The sequence below is a fragment of the Halyomorpha halys genome, unplaced genomic scaffold, assembly GCF_000696795.3.
Source record: "Halyomorpha halys isolate HHAL.00 unplaced genomic scaffold, Hhal_1.1 Scaffold623.1, whole genome shotgun sequence".
NCBI classification, from domain to species: domain Eukaryota; kingdom Metazoa; phylum Arthropoda; class Insecta; order Hemiptera; family Pentatomidae; genus Halyomorpha; species Halyomorpha halys.
This window is the reverse complement of record NW_027107123.1, coordinates 219142-242808: the sequence shown is the minus strand read 5'-3', so window position 1 is coordinate 242808 and position 23667 is coordinate 219142. Positions and strand designations below refer to the sequence as shown.

The window sequence follows — 23667 nt, the reverse complement described above, 5'->3', positions numbered from 1 at the left end:
ATTCAAAGGAATACTATTTAAATTTCATTATTAACTAAATTAAATAATTAACCCCTAAAAAAGAATGGAGGACCTAATTGGACGATTTTTATGTGACAAGGATCGACGAAAAAAAATCTTCAATTATATAGACTAGTCATAGCTTTCTCACTATTTCTATTTCCTCTTTAATTTTAGAAATAGAATATTTGAAATCCACAAAAAAAAAATCAACTTTTAACGTTTAGATCTAAACTTATTTTCGGCAAGGAAAATATGAATAAACATCAGCGCATATTATCGAAATAAAAAGAACCAGCCAGTCGTAAAGAATGAAGACCATAAACAGAAATGAAATAAAAGAGAGCGAGGAGATAATAGAAAGGGACCGAGGAAAGTCGTAGAGAGGAATTTTATATTTCAGAACCAGTTAAGAATAACTGCGGCAATGGACGTGCTGCCTTTTTGGGGTACTGAGAAAATTCCGATACACCGAAATATTTTTATTTTAAAACAAAACAATCATGCTATTTTTGTCCGAGTTTGAATTCAGTATACCGTAATATCGATATTAAAATTTTAGTACTGAAAACAAGCTAAACAAAAAACAAATTTATTGAAATATCGAACTTCTATTTCGATTTGTTTGAAAACTATCGATAAGATGTATATTGATATTTTTATTTTATTTTCACACCACATTATTATTATTATTTATTTTGTTTTTTGTTTAGCTTTTTAACCTGTTTATTTTTAACTTACTTATTCATGCCTTTTAACTCACTTTTTGTTTTTTAAACTATATATTAGTTTTTTTAAACATATTTATTTATTTTTTATACTGATCTACTACTGTGACTATTGTATCTTTGATTTATTTTTATATTATTCTATCGAATGATAAATTCTTTTGATTTGCTTAACGGATCAAATGTGTATCGGGGATCACTGAAGACGGGAGGAAAAACTTTATAAAAATACAAAGTTGTGCCGTCCAACTTCATCGGGCTGCTAGTCACACAGCATACTTATTTTAGCCTAATCAGACAATATTTTTAATCTTACAATAAATAAGCCCAGGTATGCAATAATAATTATAAACATTAATAATATATAACACAAGAACATGACTTATTTTTGTTTCATCTCTTTAGTTCTTTTATTTTTTTTTCCCTTCTTTTTCCCTTTCATATTTTGGTTATAACTCAATGTGCCTTTTACAGAATAATAGATAAAATAGCGATAGAGATATGAGAAGCTATATAAAAGATACTTAAGTAATAAATATAAATTAAAAAAAATCAACAAGCTACGTTAATATACAATAAATATAGAATAAATATTAAAATATTAAAAATGTATACAAAAATAATAAAGTAACAAATAAAATAAAATAATATATAAGATATGCAATGTATGCATCCTTCATCTGGATGACTCCGTTACTCAATAATTTCCATGCATGTGGTGGTGGATGTCAAATAAAAAGAATAAAATTGTCAAACAGGAAAAAAATGTTAAAATATTCAGCGTATAGACGATTATTGTTTGAAAAAGGAAAAGGTTGAAAAAAAAAAAATTGTATCATATAAATATATGTAATTTATATATGCTCAGTCATGTATTGATGTGTACGCTATGTATTGTAGCAACCAATAATGTATTTGTGCAGTATGATATTATTTACACTTCTAACGATGTGGTTTTAGATTAACAGAAGAAATATATTTTATCAAACCTCTTCGAGAAAAACAAGTTGTTGTTGTTGATTGTTGCTTAAAGGCGTAAAACCCTCTTGTCATCAACGCCTATGGCATGATAAAAATAAAAAAAATTAAAATCGAAGAGAAGTTATAATTTAGAAAGAAGGCGGTGTGCTTTTAAAAATTCAAACACTAATGTAATTTTAGCTTCCTCATCTGTGAGAGCTTCTGATAAATTTGGGGTCAGTCCTATCCTGTTTATTGTTGGCAAATAGTGAGTACATTCTTCAAAAATATGTCTAATCGTGAGAATGGACTGACAATATTTGCACGTTGGAGGTGGCAGTTTTCTTATCAGGTGAGAGTGCGTGAGGAGAGTATGGCCTATTCTCAAGCGGGTTAGAGCAACTTTGGTTTTACCGATCAAAAACAAGTTTTTCTCACATTAAGATTTTTTGAATAGCTCCTGTTTTTACTCCGAGGCCTTCGTATTGTGAATTACTGCATATTAGATAAACACTAAAATTACATTGAAAAATGTATGGATAAACTTAAGTAATATGTTTTGCTGTGTCAAGGCTTTTTAAGTCATTAACAGAATATTATATTAGTTTATAATCATTTTAAGATAATTTACTTCTTTTATTTTATGTAAAAGAATTCTTTATAATATAAAAGATAAGAAATTTGTTCCTAATTTGGTCTATGTTGTTGTCATGAAGTATCAAACCCGAATTATAGCCAATGGAGGCCAAGTGAGTTATATAGGACGCACCCTTGACAAGGGAGGATTGGACTGAATTACCGCAGACTGGAGAGGCGCCGAAGGGTGGTCTGTCCTTCCAAGCTTTACAAGTTTGTTTGTTCCAGTTATTGTCTCCAGTACAGTCCAGTCTTATAAATATAACGGATCAAAGATAGAACGTTTATTTCTCACGTACGTGAGGGAAAATGTAAGCAGTATTAGTCTAAATACTTCCTAATAGGTTTTAGAAACCTAGATCTACTGTAATTTTGTACTTTGCATTTAACATTTAAATTACATTAAAGTTTTTAAAATATAAAAATGACATTTACCAAAAATTTTAGCATCAGAGAATATAAGAAGCAAGAATAACATAATGGTAAAATGAAAGAATGGATGAAATTAACTGATAGTTTAGGCTGTATTCGATAGAACATTGGAATCTGTAGAAATATGGTAAAGTCAAATGCAGAATGCTAATGGTAAAGATAAAGAACATTTTAAAAAATTTAACAATAAGTTTAATGGGTACTGAGAATCATTTCTTGAATAAAAAAATTGGTTTTCATGCTAGGTACATAAAAAACATGCTTTATTCAGTAGGCAGGTGCTCCGTTTGAAATACATATAATTTTCCCTCTTTATAAAGGCTTGATATGCACAGGAGGTATTCTGAATCCACAGGGTTGACTAATAGAACAGTGACAGCTGAATTCAAACCATGTCATTGAAGTTAGTAGCACAGCATTTTACCATCCTGAATCCCCGTAACCAAACCCAACACATCCATGGGGCTTAGGAAAAAAAAATACATAAAGGGTCTCAGCAATATTATACTGAGGCCGATATGATGAAACAACAAATGTGAAGCAGGATAATATGCTTTCCAACAGTAATTAACTATAATAAAATAATATAATTAAGGAGAGAAAAATTATTAATATTATAAAAACTATGAAAATATATTTATTTAATTGATAAACAGAACGAATTGTCAGTTCTAAGCTGTTTACTGCTAGCTTATTCATTTTATGACTCGTAATGTAGATTGAAATTTAGCATGCTTCAAGAGTTTATATTCAGGTTTCATCTCATTAAATGATGTATTAATTTCTGTAAATAGCTGTTTGATTGAACCTATACAAGTTAATTTATAAGAAAGGGGATGAAAATGAAAATAACTGTTAATGACTAAGTAATTAAAAATACATTAAAAGAGGATATGAGTTGTTTTATAAACCGTGTCAGAAATTAATTACTGCTCTGAATTTAAAGTTAATGTTAAATTATAAAAATTACTTTGTAGGAACAAAAAAAAAAATAAATAAATAAAAGGTGTGTCCATTAGGTAACTTACAAATGTCCTATCTATCCTGATCTCCATAACCTCTTGAACTTCCTCCAAATTACAACATACCCAACGTATATATGGTGTGTTTTTCTGGGCATAGATCTTGCAAGGAATTCCGGTCCTCATTAACTTCTGGCTACGATTTAACAGAATTGCCTTGACGATTTACTGTTACTTCTAGGAATAACCTATCAGCCACTACGTCCTCCTTGCTTGCTTTGTGTACTCTCTCGAAGTTGTATTATTCAAGAAATTCTTTCTACCGTGTGATCCAGGCAGAGGACTCCTTTAACCTTCCACCCATTGCAAGGGTCTGTGGTCAGTGTGAACTCTGAATTTTCTTTCGAACACATAGGTTTTAAAGTTGTATCTGGCTCAGACTATCCACAGGAGTTCTCTTTCAAGTGCGCTATATCAAGATTCTGTATTGGTGAGGTAACTGCTGGCATGTGCAATTGGGCGCTCTCCTCTGTCGTTGTCTTAAGATAACACAGCCTGTATTCGCTTGCATCCGTGGTAATGGTAAACTGTCAAGTAAAATCAGAGAACGCGAGTACTGGCTCTCTTTGCAGGTGCTCCATACACATCCGGATATTATTATTCACTACCGAGGTTAATAATAACTTTTTTATCTTTTTAGACAATATTATAAGGGGCAGGAGATACTCTACTATTTCTGGTACGAACTGCTTGTAATAATTCTGTATTCTTAAGGGTCTTCGGATTCTTTTTACATCACTTGGGACAGCCGTTTCTGTATAGTAAACCTGTTAGCTCCAGGTTTATTAAATGGGGAAGAACTGTCGATGATTATTCCTTGACGCTTTAAGCTATAAAGTTCTTCCCGGATGTGTTGACGTAGCGCCTGGGGGTGTCTCTTCTCTTTTTGTACGTTCCTTAAGCCATCTTATGGACAGTTTTCCCAGTTAGCCGTTGCATGTTCCCCTTTTTTGAAAAATCTCGTACTCCATCCTAAGCATATGCCTCCAGTCCTCTGCTAGCTTGATTACTCTAACTTGCGCTCTCTCATCCTTCAGATGTCGATGCCATTTATACGTTCCCCTCCTCATCTTTCATTCACCCCGTTGTTCCTAACCCAGGTACCTACTCTCACCAATAGATCACACCCCCGATTATATGATATTCCCTGGGAATGCTTCCAAAAATATAAACCGTTCAGCTATCTCTACTAGATCCCCTACGAGTAAATCATATCTCCACCTCATTCTCTATCTCTAAAGAGCCACCCAGGAACAGTAATTATAATAAGCATTCCTGTTCCTCGTCTCAATCCACATCCGATGCTCCTGTAGACTCGATCGGTGATCGGTTTAGCTTCTTTCGATTGCTCCTCCTTCGTACTTGTTTGGTATTTATTTGTTTACCTTTCTGAGGCACCACTTCAACCAACTTCCCATAATTGATTATACATAACGTGCGAAAGTTACTGTATTTTATTATATATAAAGATAATTGACCGTATAATTTCAAATATGAAAAGATAGTCAGGGTTACGGTCAAAAAGAACAAATAATTTTTTTAAATTATTATCCGACGTTTCGCCCAACTATATAGGGCTTTATTAGGACTTTTCACGATGATAGCTTTACAGACTTATAATTTTATTTTTTTATACTATACTTTTTTCAACTGATAAACTTAAATTTAGAGGAACTATCACATCAATTAATAAATAATAAATTATCTCGATTAGTAATTTAGTTGATTTGATCTATAACTGTTGTTTGAACGAGACTATTTTGGCATGGCGACAAGTTGACAAAGACCTGGCTGACAGCGAAGACCGAACTGCCTTCCCACCAGAGCAATGCCATCCATCAACTTTTATCCCTCTTCTTCGATTGCCCTATTTCCTATTAGTCATGTACAAATCGGATTTCTTTACAACATATCTTTTTTAATATTTACTATAATATGGCATTGATAATTTTTGCCAATAAAATAGCGTACTAATCAATCTATTTCAGAAATAAAAACGATTTTATAATATTAATAATATAAGTGAATGAGTTGTAAAAAGGGAGTTAAGTTACTTATTCATACATTAAAAAATACAAACCTCCGTAAGTTAAATAATCAATTAATAAATAATAATATCAAGGCAACCACAGCGAACGGAGATAATAGTATAGTAACTTTTTGCTTTGTAAATACATTTATTTTAATATTATAGAGGTATAAATCGACAGTTTATGTGTTTCTCAAACAAAGAGTAGTAAAAACACTTAACTCTTGGCACTTATATCTTTGATGGGATAGGGTCTTTTGTTACTGATGTGTACAAATGGTTTACGTTGAGACGATATGGTGTCTTGCAAGGTATGTCTTGCTTTCTCTTTTATATCCTCATCACAAAAAATACCATTTTGAGTCTCGAAAAATACTCTTTTACTACTACCACATTGGTATACTGGTTCCAGGTGAAGCTATTTGTTTATTGCCTTCGTCCTTTTTTTTAAGTCTACTTTTACCAACAAGCTCCTCTACTAGCGAGTTCCTATCATTTCCAATCTCTCCATATTCCACATAAGATCATCTGAGATAAGGTCGTTCTGGATTATAGATTCTAGAAAAGCAGTTCAATAGAGTTGGGGGAGGACACTCTAGGAGCCATGTTGTATATAGCAGCCTGTAGAGAGTACATACTATATCATAATCCCGGTATCTTCTCTTTCATATAAAGTAAATAAAGTTTATCTTACACCTGGCTATGGTTGTAATTCTGTAACTATTAAAAACTACTTTATGGTAAATTTACCTAGCTTATTATTGAGAGCTATTATTTGAAGACTTGCACTAAGACATGCTTTTTTAAAAATCAAAGTTATTTTCTTTCAACAAACGGTCTAAATTGCCAATCCATTACAAAAGACTGATCTACATGACTATTATAAGGCCTATCTGGACATACGGAGTTGAGCTTTGGGGCTCCACTAAACCATCAAATTCCTCCAGAATCCAATCCTTACAGTCCAAAATCCTTCGTAAAATCCTTAATGCTCCTTACTTTGTCACAAATCAAGTCATCCATCAGGACCTCAATGTTCCATATGTTGCCGATTTGGCCAGAACCAGATACCGTTCCATCCATAATAAACTTCTCAACCACCCAAATCCACTTGTTTCTAACCTGGCTTCTCCTTCATTACCTAATAACCCTCCTAGGCGTCTGAAAAGAAGGTGGCCTCGAGATCTTCTCCTCAAGGAATGTTATTGGAGTTCTATCAGTGGGTAGATTCTCCACATGTTTTTCTCATGTCACTATGTCACCTACAGCAAATTTACTTGTTGTATATATGTGTATACTGTTGTAAATAACAATAAATAAATTATTAAAAAAAAATAATAATTTACTTTCAAATTACACTAAATCAACGTTTTGTAAATTTATTTCGACAAATATCTCAGGAACTACTTGAATTGATTGAAGCTAGTTTAATTCACCATAAATTAGGATATAAAGATAATGTTGGTAGAAGTAGTGGTTTTCATGATATTTATATTTAAAAAACCTTGATTTCTCATTGTTTGGAAAATAAAAATGGGTTTTGCTAAACTGTTTTTGGGTGTACTATTAAAAGTAAAGATGTCTACGAAGCCAGGTTATACTGTTATCAAATTTCTTTTTAGAGCGAGGTGACCTTATTTATTCGTTATATCTCTACTGATACTAATTGATAAAATATAATAAAATTTATTTCGACTACGTCATATAATGATGAGTGAATTATCTAGATGTTTATTCTAAGAAAATTGAGACCAATGAGAAAAATAATACCAAACCAAAAAAATCATTAAAGAAAATTTTTTTGTTTAAATAAATTAGTTGTCCATGATAAGTCTCAACACTTACTTATATCATCAATGGTTCAACGTTTCAGCCATTTCGGCCATCCTCAATGACAATCTAATTAACAGCTTGTATTATACATTCATTTGTAACAATTTTGACAAGAACATTATTATTTATAATTTAACAAACCTTAAATATAAATTTACAACTCACATTCAAATTTAAAAACGTTTTTCAGGCTATTCTTTCCAGGTCATTAATAACAAGTCAAATCACCCTATGAAACAATAAATTCATAGGGAATGATATTAATTAGTAATAAGCTTGCCTAAGCTTATGTATAGTTAACGAGTTTGTCACAATTTATTTATTTTTAAAACTTTTAATATAAGATTACTTAACACAACCGACTTTTTTTAACATTCCATACACTCAGGTCAGGCATACAATTAATTTATTTCAAATGTATTTTGTTTAAATTTTTTATTTATTTTATTATTAAAATTCATCTAAAATTAATTGTAAATAGTAACTTAACTCTGTAAATAGTCGAAGAAATTTATTTTGTAATTTCTTCTTATTTAATTAAATATGAAATGGATGTTATCAGGACAATACATAGTTTTCAAGTAAAAATGGAAAAAAGAATTTCTGACTGTTTTTTCTTTATAACTATAAAATTTTAAGTCACAAATTTGAAATTGGTAATCAATGTTACTCCCCCCCCCCTCACTTACTATTTAGACTCTGAACAATAATTTTAGTATTTAGCATGGATTTATGTTCCTATAAAAAAAATATGGACAAATAATATCAATCCTGGGCAATTAATCATATGAGCAAATCCTTTCTTTAACGGGCTATTTTGCATTAGAAATACGTAATCCACACCCCCCCAAAAAAAAACATAAATGACTTCCTAATTTTTGGAATCAAGCAAAATTTAGGAAGTTTACTGTAAATTGATACCATACTAGATCTTTTTTTAAAATAATTTTTGAAAGAAATACTTGAAGACGGGAGCAATAAAAAAATTTTGGATGCTGAGGTTTTTCCATACAATGTAAAAATGTGGAAAAAAAAACCGACGACGAACAAAAAACTTCAAATCCTATCTTTGTGAGAATTAGTTCCATCGAAAAACCTCTATCCTCCTGCACTATGTTGTACATTTCATCCAATGTTTATTAATGGGCCTATCAAAATTTAAGGATAATGTTAATTCTAAATATTGAATATTTTACCTTTATTTTTTACTGTTGAATTTAATATATGGCTAAAGAGATTCTAATTTGCATAGTAGACATGTTTTAAATAAACATCTATAAAAGACATAACGTGGACCGTCCCAGCCTGTAAGGCTTCGACCACAATTGAATCAACAGCACAAATCTACTTTTCTGCTAGAGTTGGTCTATTTATTGTTGTGTAATAGTTATCGTTACGTTAATTAATAGCAACAGATAATTAAATAACATTGGACAAAGCTAATACCAATTAGCATATTATTATCAAAGCTATATAGCTTGTAAATAATAATAAAAACGACAAGATACGTTTCTACTATTCTAATATTTTAAATTTTTATTAATTTATTTAATAATAATGATAAATTCTTGATTAATTCTGTGAGATGTCCTTTTAGAATACTAGTTTGTTTGAATACGACAAAAATATTTGATGGGACTTAGAGCCTTAAAATAACAGAATATTATTACCTAAAAAAATACATAGGATAACTACTTTTTTGGTTATTAAACAGAAAAAAAGTAAACTTTTGATATTAATAAATTAGATAAATAAATTACTGAGTGGTACTAATTAAAAGTATAAATATTTAAAGAATAGATACAACAATTTTTATAAAGTTTATATGTAAATATAAATTTTGTCTTTTAATTCTATTAGAATCGGATAGCTAAGAAATTATGGAATAAGTGGGATTTGAAGGTGGGAAGGGTACTGAAGCGAAGAATGGGCATTGCATAGAAAGAGAAATCTGTCAAAAATTCTATGTTTGGTGGGCCGTTGTATATAAGTCTGAAGACCGGGAAAAAACAGTGGATTTGAATTTAAGGAGTTCTAAGTTAGATGTTTAATATTCAGAGGGATTGGATAACTTGGTAAAGGGAGGATGCAAGGAAATACTTTTGATGGTAGAAAGAGTAAAGCCACTTTAACTCCTCAAAAAAAAAAAAAAAAAAACGGGAGATGGAGGCGTTATTTATTCCTTTCCATTTTGGGAACACAAAAATAGTAATTTCCACTGTAGCATGAAGCTAAAGAGTTTGTTTGAATATCTCAAAAACTACTGATTCGATTTAAAAACTGCTGTTGGTGTTAGACACCATATATTGAGGAAGGCTTTTGGAACTATAAATTGGAAAATGTTGGTACGTGACTGTGATCTTGGCATACAATTTCTTTGATGGTGAAACTTTTAAAGATGGTTCTTCTTAGGCTGTGGATGAATAGACCTGTCAAGAAGAAAAGATAAACTGCTACAAGCTTTTATTTATTTTAAACTAGTTAAAAAAAAACTACTGCAAGTAGTTAATTTTTTCTCTAATTATTAATTGCTTATTCGAAAAATAAATAAATTATCTACCCGATAAAATAAAACCTTCCTAAATTCGACCAGCATTAGTAAAGTTACAACGTACTGTAGTCCGGGACTATTATTATTTTAAAAATATTCTGTGTACGCTCTAATGGAAAACTTTTCATATATTTATATTTACTCATTATATAATAAATATTGATAATTTCACACCCTTGTTAATACTAAAGAGTGAATTTGAATCAAGCACAGATACATATTAAACAAACTCTTTGGCCCTACACACACACAGGCAAGATTGTTGGAGTAAGACGTGACGAGTCACGTCTCGTATGTGGATCTCAACTTAAATCCTATTTAGCAAGATAGGAGAGAATCGTTTCCCAGTTTGAGTCTCTCTCGTTTCGATTTCATGTCGCTTTGAGTGTGAAGGGTTCAATTCACAAAATTGTCACCTCATTATTACCTATTATTTTTATCTCATTGCTTAAATTATATTTTGTAATTAACTGCAATTATTAATGATTACTGAGTCCAGTGGATGACATTCATTTTCTAAATTAAAGCATGAAAAATGTGAGTTAAGGTAGAAGTGAAAATATTGTTAATTAACTCCATACGAAATGAATATTGAATATAATTTACTTGAAAAAAAAAATGATCTCCCATTATTCTATTCAATGGAATCAAGAATGCTTTTATTTTTTAAAGAAGCTTTCTTTAAAATATTTAAACAGCTTTAATCAGTCATGTAGTTTGTAACTAAATATATTTTATAAATTCAAAGAGAGTGTACATTATTATCATGTCAAAGTAAATTGCCAATTTATTTGAAGACCGCAGTTAAAAAATCCTTCGATTCCCGACAAAGACCACACAAACAAACAACAGGAGACTAGAGCTGTTTGCAGTTTTGCAGACGTATGGTATTATTGATAGCAACGTTGCGACCTTCCGTGGTGTTGATGTTTGGATCGTCTCCTTCCTCTTTAGTAGGGACAGTTCCCCGATTTACTCGCACCGCTGGAAGTCGAAGGACCTCCACTAACATGTTGAGCAAGTTGGATTTACTGAAGGAGCTATTATGCTCCGCCATGACGCTGATATACGGTGAGCGATTTTAATCACATTTTAAACAAAAAGAATCTGCTTTTATATTAGTAACTCACGATATTTTTTCTGCTTATCGTTATGTTAAATTGTTACATAATTCGGTGGCTAAGGTGCTAAGTTAGCCAAAAGTTAACCCCCCAAAACCATACGCTGCAGTTTTCTGCTAAATAGATTTTCGCATATCAGTTATTTTGGTTTCAAATGAGCCTTGAAGGTACCTGTCCTTTTACAATACCAAAAATAGTGGGTTACGTAGTAGGATAATATTGATCCAACGCGAAATCCAATGCGAAACGGCAAAGAGTAGCCGTACACTGTACAATTGGAGGTTGCTAAGTTCTGTGAAAAACAATCTTAATTTTACTGTTGTTTTTCTTTCAACTTCTGTAATTTTTTGTTGAAGAACATACCTTAAATCGTTTATTCCTAAATTGTTTCTTGTTTGTTAAATTGTTGATTATTTCATATAAACCAAATTAAAGGTACATCAGGGGAAGATTTTTTTTAATTTCTTCGTTTTTTTCAAGTCAGCCTATTTTTTTCTAAGACCTAGCTGATATTTAAGATTACTTTATTGTACATTGTTCAAGTGCTTTTTGCACAATATTTTATTTTTTCTCCTTTAGTATTCTCCTCTATAAAATTATTTAATATTTTGTGTTTATCTATATTTTATAATTGCTAACAATGAGAACTATTTATTTCAAATTAACACAATTAAAGATGCTTCAGAGGAAGTTTTTTTAAAAATTCGTCATTCAAGACCTGTCAGATTATTTTAAGGATGATAAGACCTAGTTGAGATCAAATATTATTTAATTGTACATTAAAAATTGAAAAAAAAGTGAAAAATCGATTATATAAAGTGTCACTACGAGTATGTTGATTTAATCGGAAATGTTGCCATACAATTCAAGGCTTACACCCAAATAAAATGTGTAATTTAAGTTTTTTACGTATTTTCGTTCTTGAGCTATATTGTTCACCGTTTCGCGGGACACCTCAGAACGTGTATTTTCGCCGAAACTCAAGTTCTTAATTTTTCACGATCTTAATGCTTCCCCTCACTATGTATTCTGTATATATATTTTTTATTATTCTAATTAGTAAGTTTTTTCTTTAAAAACATATTTTCCAATGTGCTAGATGTTACCTCCTTGATTGATACATCAAGTCCTTGAAGGGAACATCTTTAATTTACAATAAAATACTTGATTTTATTATTTAGTATTTCCATCATAATGCGGATAGTGCTGAATCTCTCCTGGTCGCTGTGGTTGAGTGGCAAGAAGAACTACAACTTATGCAGGTATGCAAATCAATGTCGCCAAAAGCAAGGTAATGTGTGTTAGAAGAAGGAGGAAGATCTCAGAATCACTTCCAATAGAGAGCCCCTTGATCAAACTGTCATCTACTACTACCTAGGAACAATGATCTGCAAGGATGGAAGAATAGACCAGGAAATCATGAATAGAGTCCAAAAGCTAATGGAATATTCCACCAGATACCCATGGCACTCTTAGGAAAGAAGGAGTTGAGCTGGAGGGCGAAGATTCTGCTATTCAAATAAATTTTTCTCCCAGTACTATTATACGAATCGGGAAGCTGGACTGTCTTGCCAGAAAGGTTGTTTCTGTGGAAAAAAACCAGGGGAGGCCAAATAAGGAATGTAAGGGTACGTGAAGAACTAGCAGTAAGAGGTGATTGAGGAAAGACAGCTGAAATGGTTCGGGCTTGTTAGCAGAATGGGACATGATCGTAAAGCCAGGTGGCTTCTAGAAGCAAGACCGCGAGGAAGGCGACCTCAAGGCAGGCCAAGGCTCATGTACGCTAACCTGATTGAATTGGCACAGCGAGAGGAAGGTCCATGCCGAAGATAAGAAGGCAAGCACAGGACAGAGATCGTATGACAAGATGGTCCGAGGATGCTACTCCACGCTAAGCAGCGTTACACAGGAGATAATGAGAGAAGAAAAATTATTTCCATGTAGCTACCTATGTGGCTTCTATACAGCCTCCTGGATTTCTCATTACCCTGGATTATGGAAGCTTCGAACCCAAACATAAATTACTTAGGGTTTTCTTTTTCTTCTACCTTATTTTAATATAATCCGATTTAATTTTCAATAAATGATTCATGCATTCTTTTATTTCAGCTACGAACCCTTACACAGTTCAGTTGATCCCAAAGGGCGATTGCCAGTACTGTTGCCCTATAAATAGTGGAGACATGAAGCTTTTTATGAATGTGTAGTAAGTACACTAAAAATTTTTTATTCCTTGCTCTCACTACTGTATTTAGTCTTATTATTAAAATTAATTATTTAGTTTAAAAACTGAAATTTCTTAAAACGGATTGACTATTACTATTAGATAAATAGAATGACGAAAAAAAATATTTTCAGTTACAAAATCAATTACAGTAATGAAAAATTGTATTGTAGTTGAAATAATTAGTATTCTGATGTTAAAATACCTATCTATAAAAATAATTATTTATACATAATTAGGAAAATAATCTTAAATCATACTGGAAATTCATCATTGTAGTAATATCTAAGAACGCCCTTGTAATCTTAGGCTGTGAAGATGTAAAAAATAATTTCCACCAAAATTAGTTTGTGACATCATCATACGTTAAGTTTTCACCTTAACAATGCACAATAATGAAAAGAAATGTTAGAGTGCTGAGTAGGTTTTGAACTTGAGCGGTTTTGTCTATTTATTCTTTATCAGTTATCTTGTATCCAGTTTCTCATGTTAATAAAACCTTAAAATAACTTTTGAAAGATTATTGATTGACCGTGTGTATAGATGAATGGAATATGGTCCGGGTGCGGTAAAAAAAAAACTCAAATAGTAGATAATTATACTATTTTATTGAGCCAACGTTTCGCCCCACGTTGCAGGGCTTCGTCAGGGCTAAAAAAGATACAAACACATAGTTACAAAAGGAAAAAAAAGAATAATTTATATTCTTGTGTTATCTTCTTAAGTGTACTTATATTAATTACTGTATTATTAATTTTATATTATATTTTACACTTTTCTGTATCCCCGCTCATTTGGTATATTTTGTTTCTTAATTACTTACACACATTGTATCCCATTATTTTATACTTTACTTTTCCTTTGTTTTTCTGTGTTTTTTTTTTTGTTTTTTTAAATATTTCTTCTCCCCCTATTATGTATATTACCATTTATTGTTCACCTAATTTAAATACTTTTTTACTATGTTTACTTTACAAATTATTTTCGTTATTATGGCATAACTGCCGTCCCCACTCCTCCCAATACCAACGGTCACTTTATTTTTAACTGCCGTCAAAACAGGTATGCATTCTGTCTCATCATTTGATTTGTGTTTTTTTTTTTTCTTTTTACATCTCTTTATTTGTATTTTCTTTAATATTTCTTCTCTTATCTATCTGTTACTATTACCCTTTTCTTTTACTATTTACAACCTTTAATTTTTCTTATTATATCTTACTTTTTTACATTTTATACCCCTGTTATTTTACACTTATGTTTTTTTCTCTTTTTTTTTTCCTTTTGTAACTATGTGTTTGTATCTTTTTTAGCCCTGACGAAGCCCTGCAACGTGGGGCGAAACGTTAGCTCAATAAAATAGTATAATTATCTACTATTTCAGATTTTTTTTACCGCACCCGGACCATATTCCATTCATTAAAATAACTTTTAATTTACGTTAATATATATTTTTAAGTGAGTTCGGGCGAGAGATTGAGTTCGACTGGGAGAATGGCACCGATTGGCAATACCTCAACAATAATCGTTCCAACGTAATCTATATCCACGGTTTCACTGAGCAGTCTTCTGGTCCAGCAGCTGCGGAACTGAGGCAAGGTCAGTAGAAATTATATTAATATAGTTGGCTTATTGACTGAGCTACAAGATACACAAAATTATATATCTATTACAAGCTTTATCGTCGAAGCACATTTTATGATTAACTATTATGACTATGATTATGGTCCTTAGGTCAATATGTTCTTCATTTTGAAACATTTATTTGAAAGTTTCGATCCTTCAAATGTGGATTTTAACCATTATCTGGCATTAGTAGAGTAATAATTTATAAATCCTAATTAGTCTTACTGAATCAGCTGAGCCCCATACTCTGGCCGGTTCGCATATTAGGAACAGTAACACCTTCCAGCACACATCTCAGGGAACTGAACCTACCATACCCTCCATCCTCCTTTTCCGTACCACTATATAAGGCCTGCCTTTCTAATATTTTTCGTGTAATGATCTCCTATGGTGAGAGTTTGACTTGCCGTACATCGACCAACATACTCGCTATATGTATCTGCTTGAAATTAAAAAAAATAAGGCTTTCACGGAGGGCATGAGTGGCGAATTTAACGTCTTTTCCAATATTCTTCTCATTTTTGTTTGGAATTATTTCAATACTCACCTCTAGAGATTGAATCGAATTTTATTCAGTTGAGCTGATGTATTTGTTTCGTAAGTTTTGTTTTGGAACATTTTATAGTTTCCATTTACATTTTTTTAAAAATTTTGTTTTATTCCCAAGGCTCCGAACAAAACCTAACTCCGTTAAACTAATTAAAAATGAGACCTCGTTCCTCTCTTCGTTGATTCTTATAAAAAATTCATATTACTATTTGAAAATTTATTTTTTTTGTAAAAAAAATACTAGTTCAAAGGTCAGTATAATACCTAAAGATTTCTTCACACATCGATTTAAAGGGTTTCGACGTGTCTTACTATTCCAGAATTTGTAATGTACACGAAATAAATTCCATGTACGACGTAACCGTGATGATAAACGACAGAACGACAAAAGGACAGACAGAGTTATATTGAGAGAGGAAAAGAAGACGCCAGGGAGATCGAACAAGAAGGTCACTGACCAGAGAAGATCTATTACCCTCTTCTCAATATAATGGCGCACCACTGAATAATATTTACCTCTCTGGCGGTGTCCTCTGTCAATTCGTATTCTCGCTGTATAATCTCAAACCTCTCGTAGAATACAATATGTTTTTAAGGAGCTATTAAAATTCATTCTCTTTTACGAATAAGAACGATTTTACTAACGGAAATAATTATTTATTTTGAAGATGTTCAATTCAAACAAAAAATAATTCTATGCAGAAAGGAGAAAAAAAGATGGCCTTACATGTTAGTATCTATCTTCCTGTCTATTTCTATGTGCATAAGTTTTCAGACTTTATTATTTTCATAGTCATATTATTATTTTCTTAATATTCTTAATATTATTACTTTATTATTTTCATAGTCCTACGGTGAAAAAAAAGTTTTAAAAAAATAATTTTCCTAACACATAATTAAACATTAAAATGCACAGAATGCAAATTAAAACTAATAAATAGAAACATTACTTACAATTGCTTTATTGCTGAATTTTATATGTAACGAATAATGAAGATATTCAACAGAAAATAAAAAAACATAATTAATATATAGGGGTACAAAACTATGAATATAATTAAACTCCAAGTTAAAGAATATTATTTATTAATGAATACCTTTCTAATTGATTGTATATCCTATCAATAAACACACAGGTATACAAAGGAACATAACTACTAATTAATAAGGCTGATAACGCTAGGTAGAGATGGTGTGTGTGGGAGATGGAAAGAGTGGGGGGGGGGAAAGAGCGAAATTGTCACTGGTCACGAGAATAGAAGATACGATAGAGCGAACAGCTCATCTTGTCTATAATAGTCGACGATCTAATCAGCTTGTTATTCTATGTCTATGACTGTTTTCAGCAGAGTAAATGTTACAGACTAAATATTATCTTGTATGTTATTAGCGGGAGTGGGTATCTCTGTAGTAAGGTTCTGTGCTACTAACTCCAGAAAAACGAGATCGAATCCGGCTGTGGCAGATAATTATTTTCTGTTTCACTGTCGCCGTGAGTCAGCCCTCTGGGTTTGGAGCCATCCGGAGTCCATACAATATCATAAAAAGTGATCCTCAATTGGATTCTAACCAAATCTTGCACAAGCGTTAGTCTAGTAACAGTACTCACTTACTAACTTAACTACTGCACAACTGAACTTCATAGGTTTTAGCAGTATAGTTTTAATTTTTTAAATGCTATTAATAAATAAAAATAATATCTATAAAAATAGGAATTATCAATGATTCCTTAATTATTTACTTCTCTTAGTATATTGGGTTAAAGAAGAAAGTTCTGTATCTGAAAAGTAATTCTTTAGCCCCTAATAGAGCGGAGGGCCGTCGTGAATTTTCGCTGCTAATGTTTATAGGATGCCAAGTTCTACCAAGGGTCACCCATGCTTCCCAGAACCCAGTGAATTCCAATCAAGTGCCTCCTTCTCTATGCCATTGTCAGGTTTTCTTAGGGAGTGAACACTCCATATCCATTTCCTTTTCTTTATCAGTTCTTCTATTTCCTTGTGTTTAGTCCTTTGTCTTAATTATTTATTGGAAATGATTTTGGTCTAGTGGATACCAAGTATTCTCAAGCATCTATGAACAAATACTTGATTTTTTTCTTTTAGTGACCCTCCAAGTTTTGGATGCATACGATAGCACTGAGAGAACATTTCTTTTAAATAGACGCTCGTTCGTATCTTTTTTTTTTTTGACCCCCTTCCATCTACATGGACCCCGCCCTATTCTAACCATGGTGGCGGGTCAAGTTCGTCGCTGCAGTTCCAAGGCTGCAAAGACCTACGCCTCAACTCCATCAGTTGCAGACGGCCGTTGTTCTTTCAAACTTTGTACAACTGGACGAATGCACCTGTAGCTTGGCGCATTCTGTTCCTTATATCTTCATTTGTTCCCCTATCTTCCATGGCAATACACCCTTGATGGAGGAATTTATTCATTTCTTCGTTCGAACTATCTTGTGATTTATAAATAGGCATAATAAGATTATTGTTTATCTCTTTGTGTTTTTTTATGTCTATTTTCAAATATTGTTGATTGTTATGAGAAATTTTTAACATTGAATAATGATAAATAATTTTTATTTTAATATGAAAATGTCCTAATTATGTAATTAGACATAATATAAGAAATGCTTATTAACAAAAATATTCCCTAATGTTTTAATGTCCCACAGGGCGATTTGTTAGATAGATCAGGGGAAAATAGCCTGCATGAAGTTTTTTTTTTTAAATGATTTAGTTCTAAAATTTATTTATTTATTCCTTCTACCTCTACCACTAAGGGTTATTGATAGATGATCATAGATTGGTAGATCATGATAGATGATGGTAGATTGTATTAAGGTAAGATAAATTATAAATAACATTGTTATTTGTTTTAGAATTGTTGAAGTCATGTGATTGTCAGAAATCATGTGTGTAATAAAAAATGTTAGTAATAGATTGTCCTTGAGAATGGCCGTATTGGCCGAAACGTCGGACTTATAAATAGAATAAAAATATTTTGAGACTAAAATGGATAAAATTTCATTTATTTAAACATAATTAACCAGTCTCAAGAATGTTTAAGATTATAAATGTTGTAGATTAGTTAGATTCAGTTATATATATATATGAAATCCTGTTTACAGAACAAAGTTATCTTAAAACGTAATTCAGCACTACACTTAAATGCAATAGTAAATTGAGTTTTAGAAAATCATGTAATAGTGAATTTCTGTACAATTATTAATTTAATGATCTCTTGTAATAGAGTTGAAACATGACGTTTAGACCGGAAGACATTAAAATTTATCTATTTTTGTTTTATTTGTTCCCGACAGTGCTAAAATTTTTTGTAGCCTATTCTAACATAATAAAAAAATTAATTGAAATAATTTTGAACGTTTCAACCTAAATGCAGTCAAAATTTTCCCTAGAGATGTCTGGAAGTAAAGTTAAAATTTGAAAGTAAACGTGTTACGCAAGAATAGTTATGACAATGAGTACTATTAGAACAGCAGTAAAACAGTTCATGTTTTCTGAGATAGTAGAGATCTTATTATGACGAATATCAATATAGAGTATAGTGATCCCTTTTATTTTCAAACCTCTTTATTTTTATATATGGTTACAGAATACAAATATATAATACAATACATTATATATGTATATATATACAAATTTACATGATATCTTTCTATTTATTTATTAATTTACATTTCTACATTATAGTGATCCTTGAAAAAAAATTTCTTGGGGAGTGGGGATTTGACAATTGTCCATTGTTTGGGAGTCATCCGTATATTTCTTTCATGGCAATTCAAGGAATAAATATTTCACTTCAGTTTGGTAACATGGATAACCAACGTCATAGCCACAGTTGAATCAGATAAGGGCATTAAACCCAATTAAACAATTAATGTAGATACTATCGATTCTTTTAATGTGGTTGCATGCTATGTAATAAGATAAAATTCGCTAGGGCTATTACATTGAATTAAAATGATATTTATAAAAAAAATTTCTGGAGAGTTCTTTATCCAAATTTGTCTCAAGAACAAGTAACCAGCTCTTGTCTAGCATCGGCCCAAAAATATAACTAGTGGAACTCTTTATGAAGTGGAATAAGTTTTTTAAAAACTAGTTAACAATTAATTTTAAAAATAAAAACATAGGGAAGTGATAATTAAACAGAAAAAAAGACTAGTTATATTTTTGGGCCGATGCTCGGCAAGACCTGGTTACTTGTTCTTGAGAATTCACACAGACAAAACGTGTATCAATCTGGCCAGAGAAATTGTTTTAATTTAAATATTAATGTAAATGTTTTTTGCTAATTAAAAAAACCACTTAATGACAAATATGATAATTTAGACATTAGAAATAAACAGCGAACTGTTAAATTTTTGATCATGATGAAATAAATCCTGTAACGTTCAAACTTTACAAGTTGTGAAGTTGAGAATGATCATGAAAAATCATCACGAAGTAGTCAGCTTAACAAGCAGTGACTTAAATTGAACTACGAAGAACCATTTTATATTTTATATAAGCTGTTTCAAAACGTTAAAACATTAATTTTTCATTCAGAGCTCCATATTTTTATAACTACCAAAAAAAAAAAAACCTAATAGAATATCATTTAAATTAGAGTTAATTAGCTAAAATATTGCTTACATTTAATAGTTCCAGAGATACACTGTTCTAAAAAGAAATATATCATGAAATATATATTGAAAAATCCGTAGTTAGTGAATTTATTTTGGGAAAACTATATCTACATGAATCATTAATCGTACAGTTATCTATTAGCACTCAAATTAAAGCTAGTTTAATACACTAGAAAGATAATTTATAACGTTTTTCGTCGTAAGAATAGTATTTGTAATATTTGCCAAAATAAGATCACAAGATTTTTTATTTTAGCTGTTTAGACAAAGTTTATGACAAATGAAGAACTATTTCTCAGGAACCATTAGACATATAGATGTCAGTTAGCACTCGTATTAAAGTTAGTTTAATGTACTATAAATCTAATTTATAATTAATATTTTCGTATAATTAGTAGTTTCCATGTATTTTTTCCAAAATAAAATAACAAAATGATCTTGGTTTTGAAAAAAAACCTCTATGAATATATGTTATGAAGTGTTTAGGTAATTTTAAGGATATGGAACTTCGAATAAAAATGAGAGATAATTTTATTTTACTTTTTAATGACATGTAACGTGTCTCTTGTATAGTATTTTTACTAAAAATAAATAGAAAATGAATTTTATGTATCTTCGGAACAGCCGCCACTATTCTCTCTAGCTATGGTTAGCAAAGCTATAGATTTCGACTCTTAACTGCATAGAATTTTCATTAAAGCAATTAAAAATTGGGGTGAAATGAATGTTTTTTCTCCTCCTGGGTTGCTGCACTATTTTCTTAAATGAATTTTTCGCCTGCTCTTTGTCTATAATGCCTACCAAAAATATGAAATGTTCCACATAGTCTACAAATGAAAGGTGAATGAATATTAAAACCTATCGATCATTTTAAGTGAAGATTAATTTCTGAACGAACCGATACTGATCGACGGTTCTACGAAGGCGGTTATTGACCGCAACTAGCGTTAAAGTGGGAATATCGAATCATCTCGTCATTTTCTGCAAAAAATTAAACTTTTTTTGCCCGCTCGATACCGGTTTTGTTTTTCCGGTTCTCGTGCCATGTGCTAACGTTCCACCATTTAACGACATGCCACTTAGTTGAGGCTTCATATAAACGGCCAGGCTTGTAATAATCCCATCCATGAATAAATTTGAAACTGAGCACTTATACTTTCAACTATTTGCGGGCTCGCGAATTGAATCACAACTCACAGTAGGAACTCTGTTTGGTAAGAAAAGGCTATAGAGAGGAGAAGAAAAAAAGACTTGGAACTATTCATATACTTTTAATTTTATCGAAAACTTGATTTATTGAAAATTTTCAAAGGTAGGTATAGAAACCCATTGTTTCCAATATTTCATCATTACATACTACTTGTAGATTGCCCACGGCCACTTCATGCATTTTCATAAACTGCTCCAATTTTAATTTTTCAATAAATCTGGCAAAATAGTGTCCAATAGGATAAATATTTACTACCAGATATGCAATACTATTGTGGGAAAGAGGAAGGTAGGTAAGGATAACAAGCTCCATATCTTTAAAGCAATATATCTTCCAACTATAATATTATAATTATATGGCAGTGAAAGTTAGTTCACCCAAGATAAGCACATGAGCAGGATTACGGCTGCTGAAATGCCGAAGAATATTGGGCAAAACTAGGAGAGATAGGATAAGGAATGAAAGAATAAGAGAAGAAATTTAGATCCCCTCAGGAAAATCAGAGATTGAACAGCTCCGATGGTATGGACACGTCTGTAGAATGGGGGAAGACTGAGTGCCAAGAAAATTAATGAAGGCGAGGAAGGACATATGGAGCATATCCAACGACTATGTCTGGAAAGAGGAAAAGCGCTGGCTCAGATGAAGATGCTTGCCATGGACCGAGACGTGTGGACCAAGTGGTTAGCGCCTCCTCTACGCTGAAAGACACTTAAAGAGTGCGAGAAAGAAGATTTTATCGAAAACTTTAGTTGGTGAAGTTCTGGTAACTTAAAGGACCTTTAAAATCAAAGATGGACGTCAGATAGTATCGTTAATATGTATGGCAATGTCTAGATATCTAGGTTATCTAAACATAACCAGCCTATTCTAACCAGAAGGGTTGCATAACCCTACTCTCCTTCAAATCAAAACTGAAGCCATGCCTCGGAAAGGAAAGTTTACCTTGAGATTAATAGGATTATCCACCACTGTAATCTATGGTACAACAGAGAACAGGCAGTGAATGGGTCATACTCCCTTCTCTGTCAGGTCCCTTCCCTGCCTTTTTGGCTTCACCTTATCCCCTCCATTGCACTCATATTTCCAAGATTCTAACCACTGTGGGAGGACCAAGTCATAACGGTACTACATTAAATAAAAGTCAACCCTCCTCCCCTCCTACTCCCGGGCCGGATTTGAATCTGCGCCGGTGCAGCTCCGAAGTTAAGACCGACGCCTCAATTCTCTCGGCTCCAAACCACTCAAAGAGTACCTGACTGAGATAGTGGATTAGATAGAAAATTCTAAAATTCCTCCGAAATTTGAAGTGGAGGGAGATTAAGAAAGTCTTTCCCCCCTTTCTCAGTACTCTTTTTTTTAAGTAACTTTAAGCTGTTTACATAATACTTTTCACCTAAATCATCTATCTTAAACTTACAATCTGAATCTCTATATTTGGTTTTATTAATAATATTATATTATAATATTATAATATTTGGCTTTATTTATTCTTGGACGAATCCCTTCAGAATAATAATATAGAAAAAAAAAATCTTAAGAGTAGAAAGCGAAAAATCAAAAAATTAAATAAACAATAATCAAATAAGACAACTAATATTAAATAAAAATGTAACTTCTAATATTTAATTGAAAAAAGAACAGAAAAAAAATGAGACTTATTGAAAGTCCGTATGCACCAATTTTTGAATAAATAACTGAACATTGATTTGCATTACAATATAGGCTATAAGAATAGGACATTTGTGGAATATGACCATAATAATCTTAAATTGGGTTTATATAATGACAATAAATTAGGTAATTATCTCAACAATATGAAAGATAAAATTGATTAGTATGATAAACAAAATGTAATTTACAAAATTGTCTGAATTGTGAACGTGTTTGTATAGGAGAAACTTCTAAAAATTAAAAATCAGGGTTGAGCAACACAAGGGTAATTGTAAAAATATCAATACAACAGGACTGGCACAACATAGTATAAAATTTAAACATTTTTTTTTTGTTATTTATTTGTTGATATTTACAACTGTATAAAAAAATACAACCAGTAAATTTGATCATAATGACATATGATATGATACAGGATGTAGAGAAA

The 23667-nt window shown here is 31.5% G+C and overlaps 2 protein-coding genes across 6 annotated transcripts in view; one reads left to right on the top strand and one right to left on the bottom strand.

Annotated features, from left to right (window-relative positions):
* Nucleotides 1-23667, bottom strand: part of LOC106684817 (micronuclear linker histone polyprotein) — a 170889-nt gene that overhangs the window by 23309 nt on the left and 123913 nt on the right. The window lies entirely within an intron of this gene.
* Nucleotides 13903-23667, top strand: part of LOC136795302 (lipase member I-like) — a 29444-nt gene continuing 19679 nt past the window's right edge. The window contains exon 1 of the mRNA XM_067045435.1: nucleotides 13903-15132. The gene's annotated coding sequence lies outside the window, so the exon portion shown is untranslated. The remainder of the gene's footprint in view (nucleotides 15133-23667) is intronic.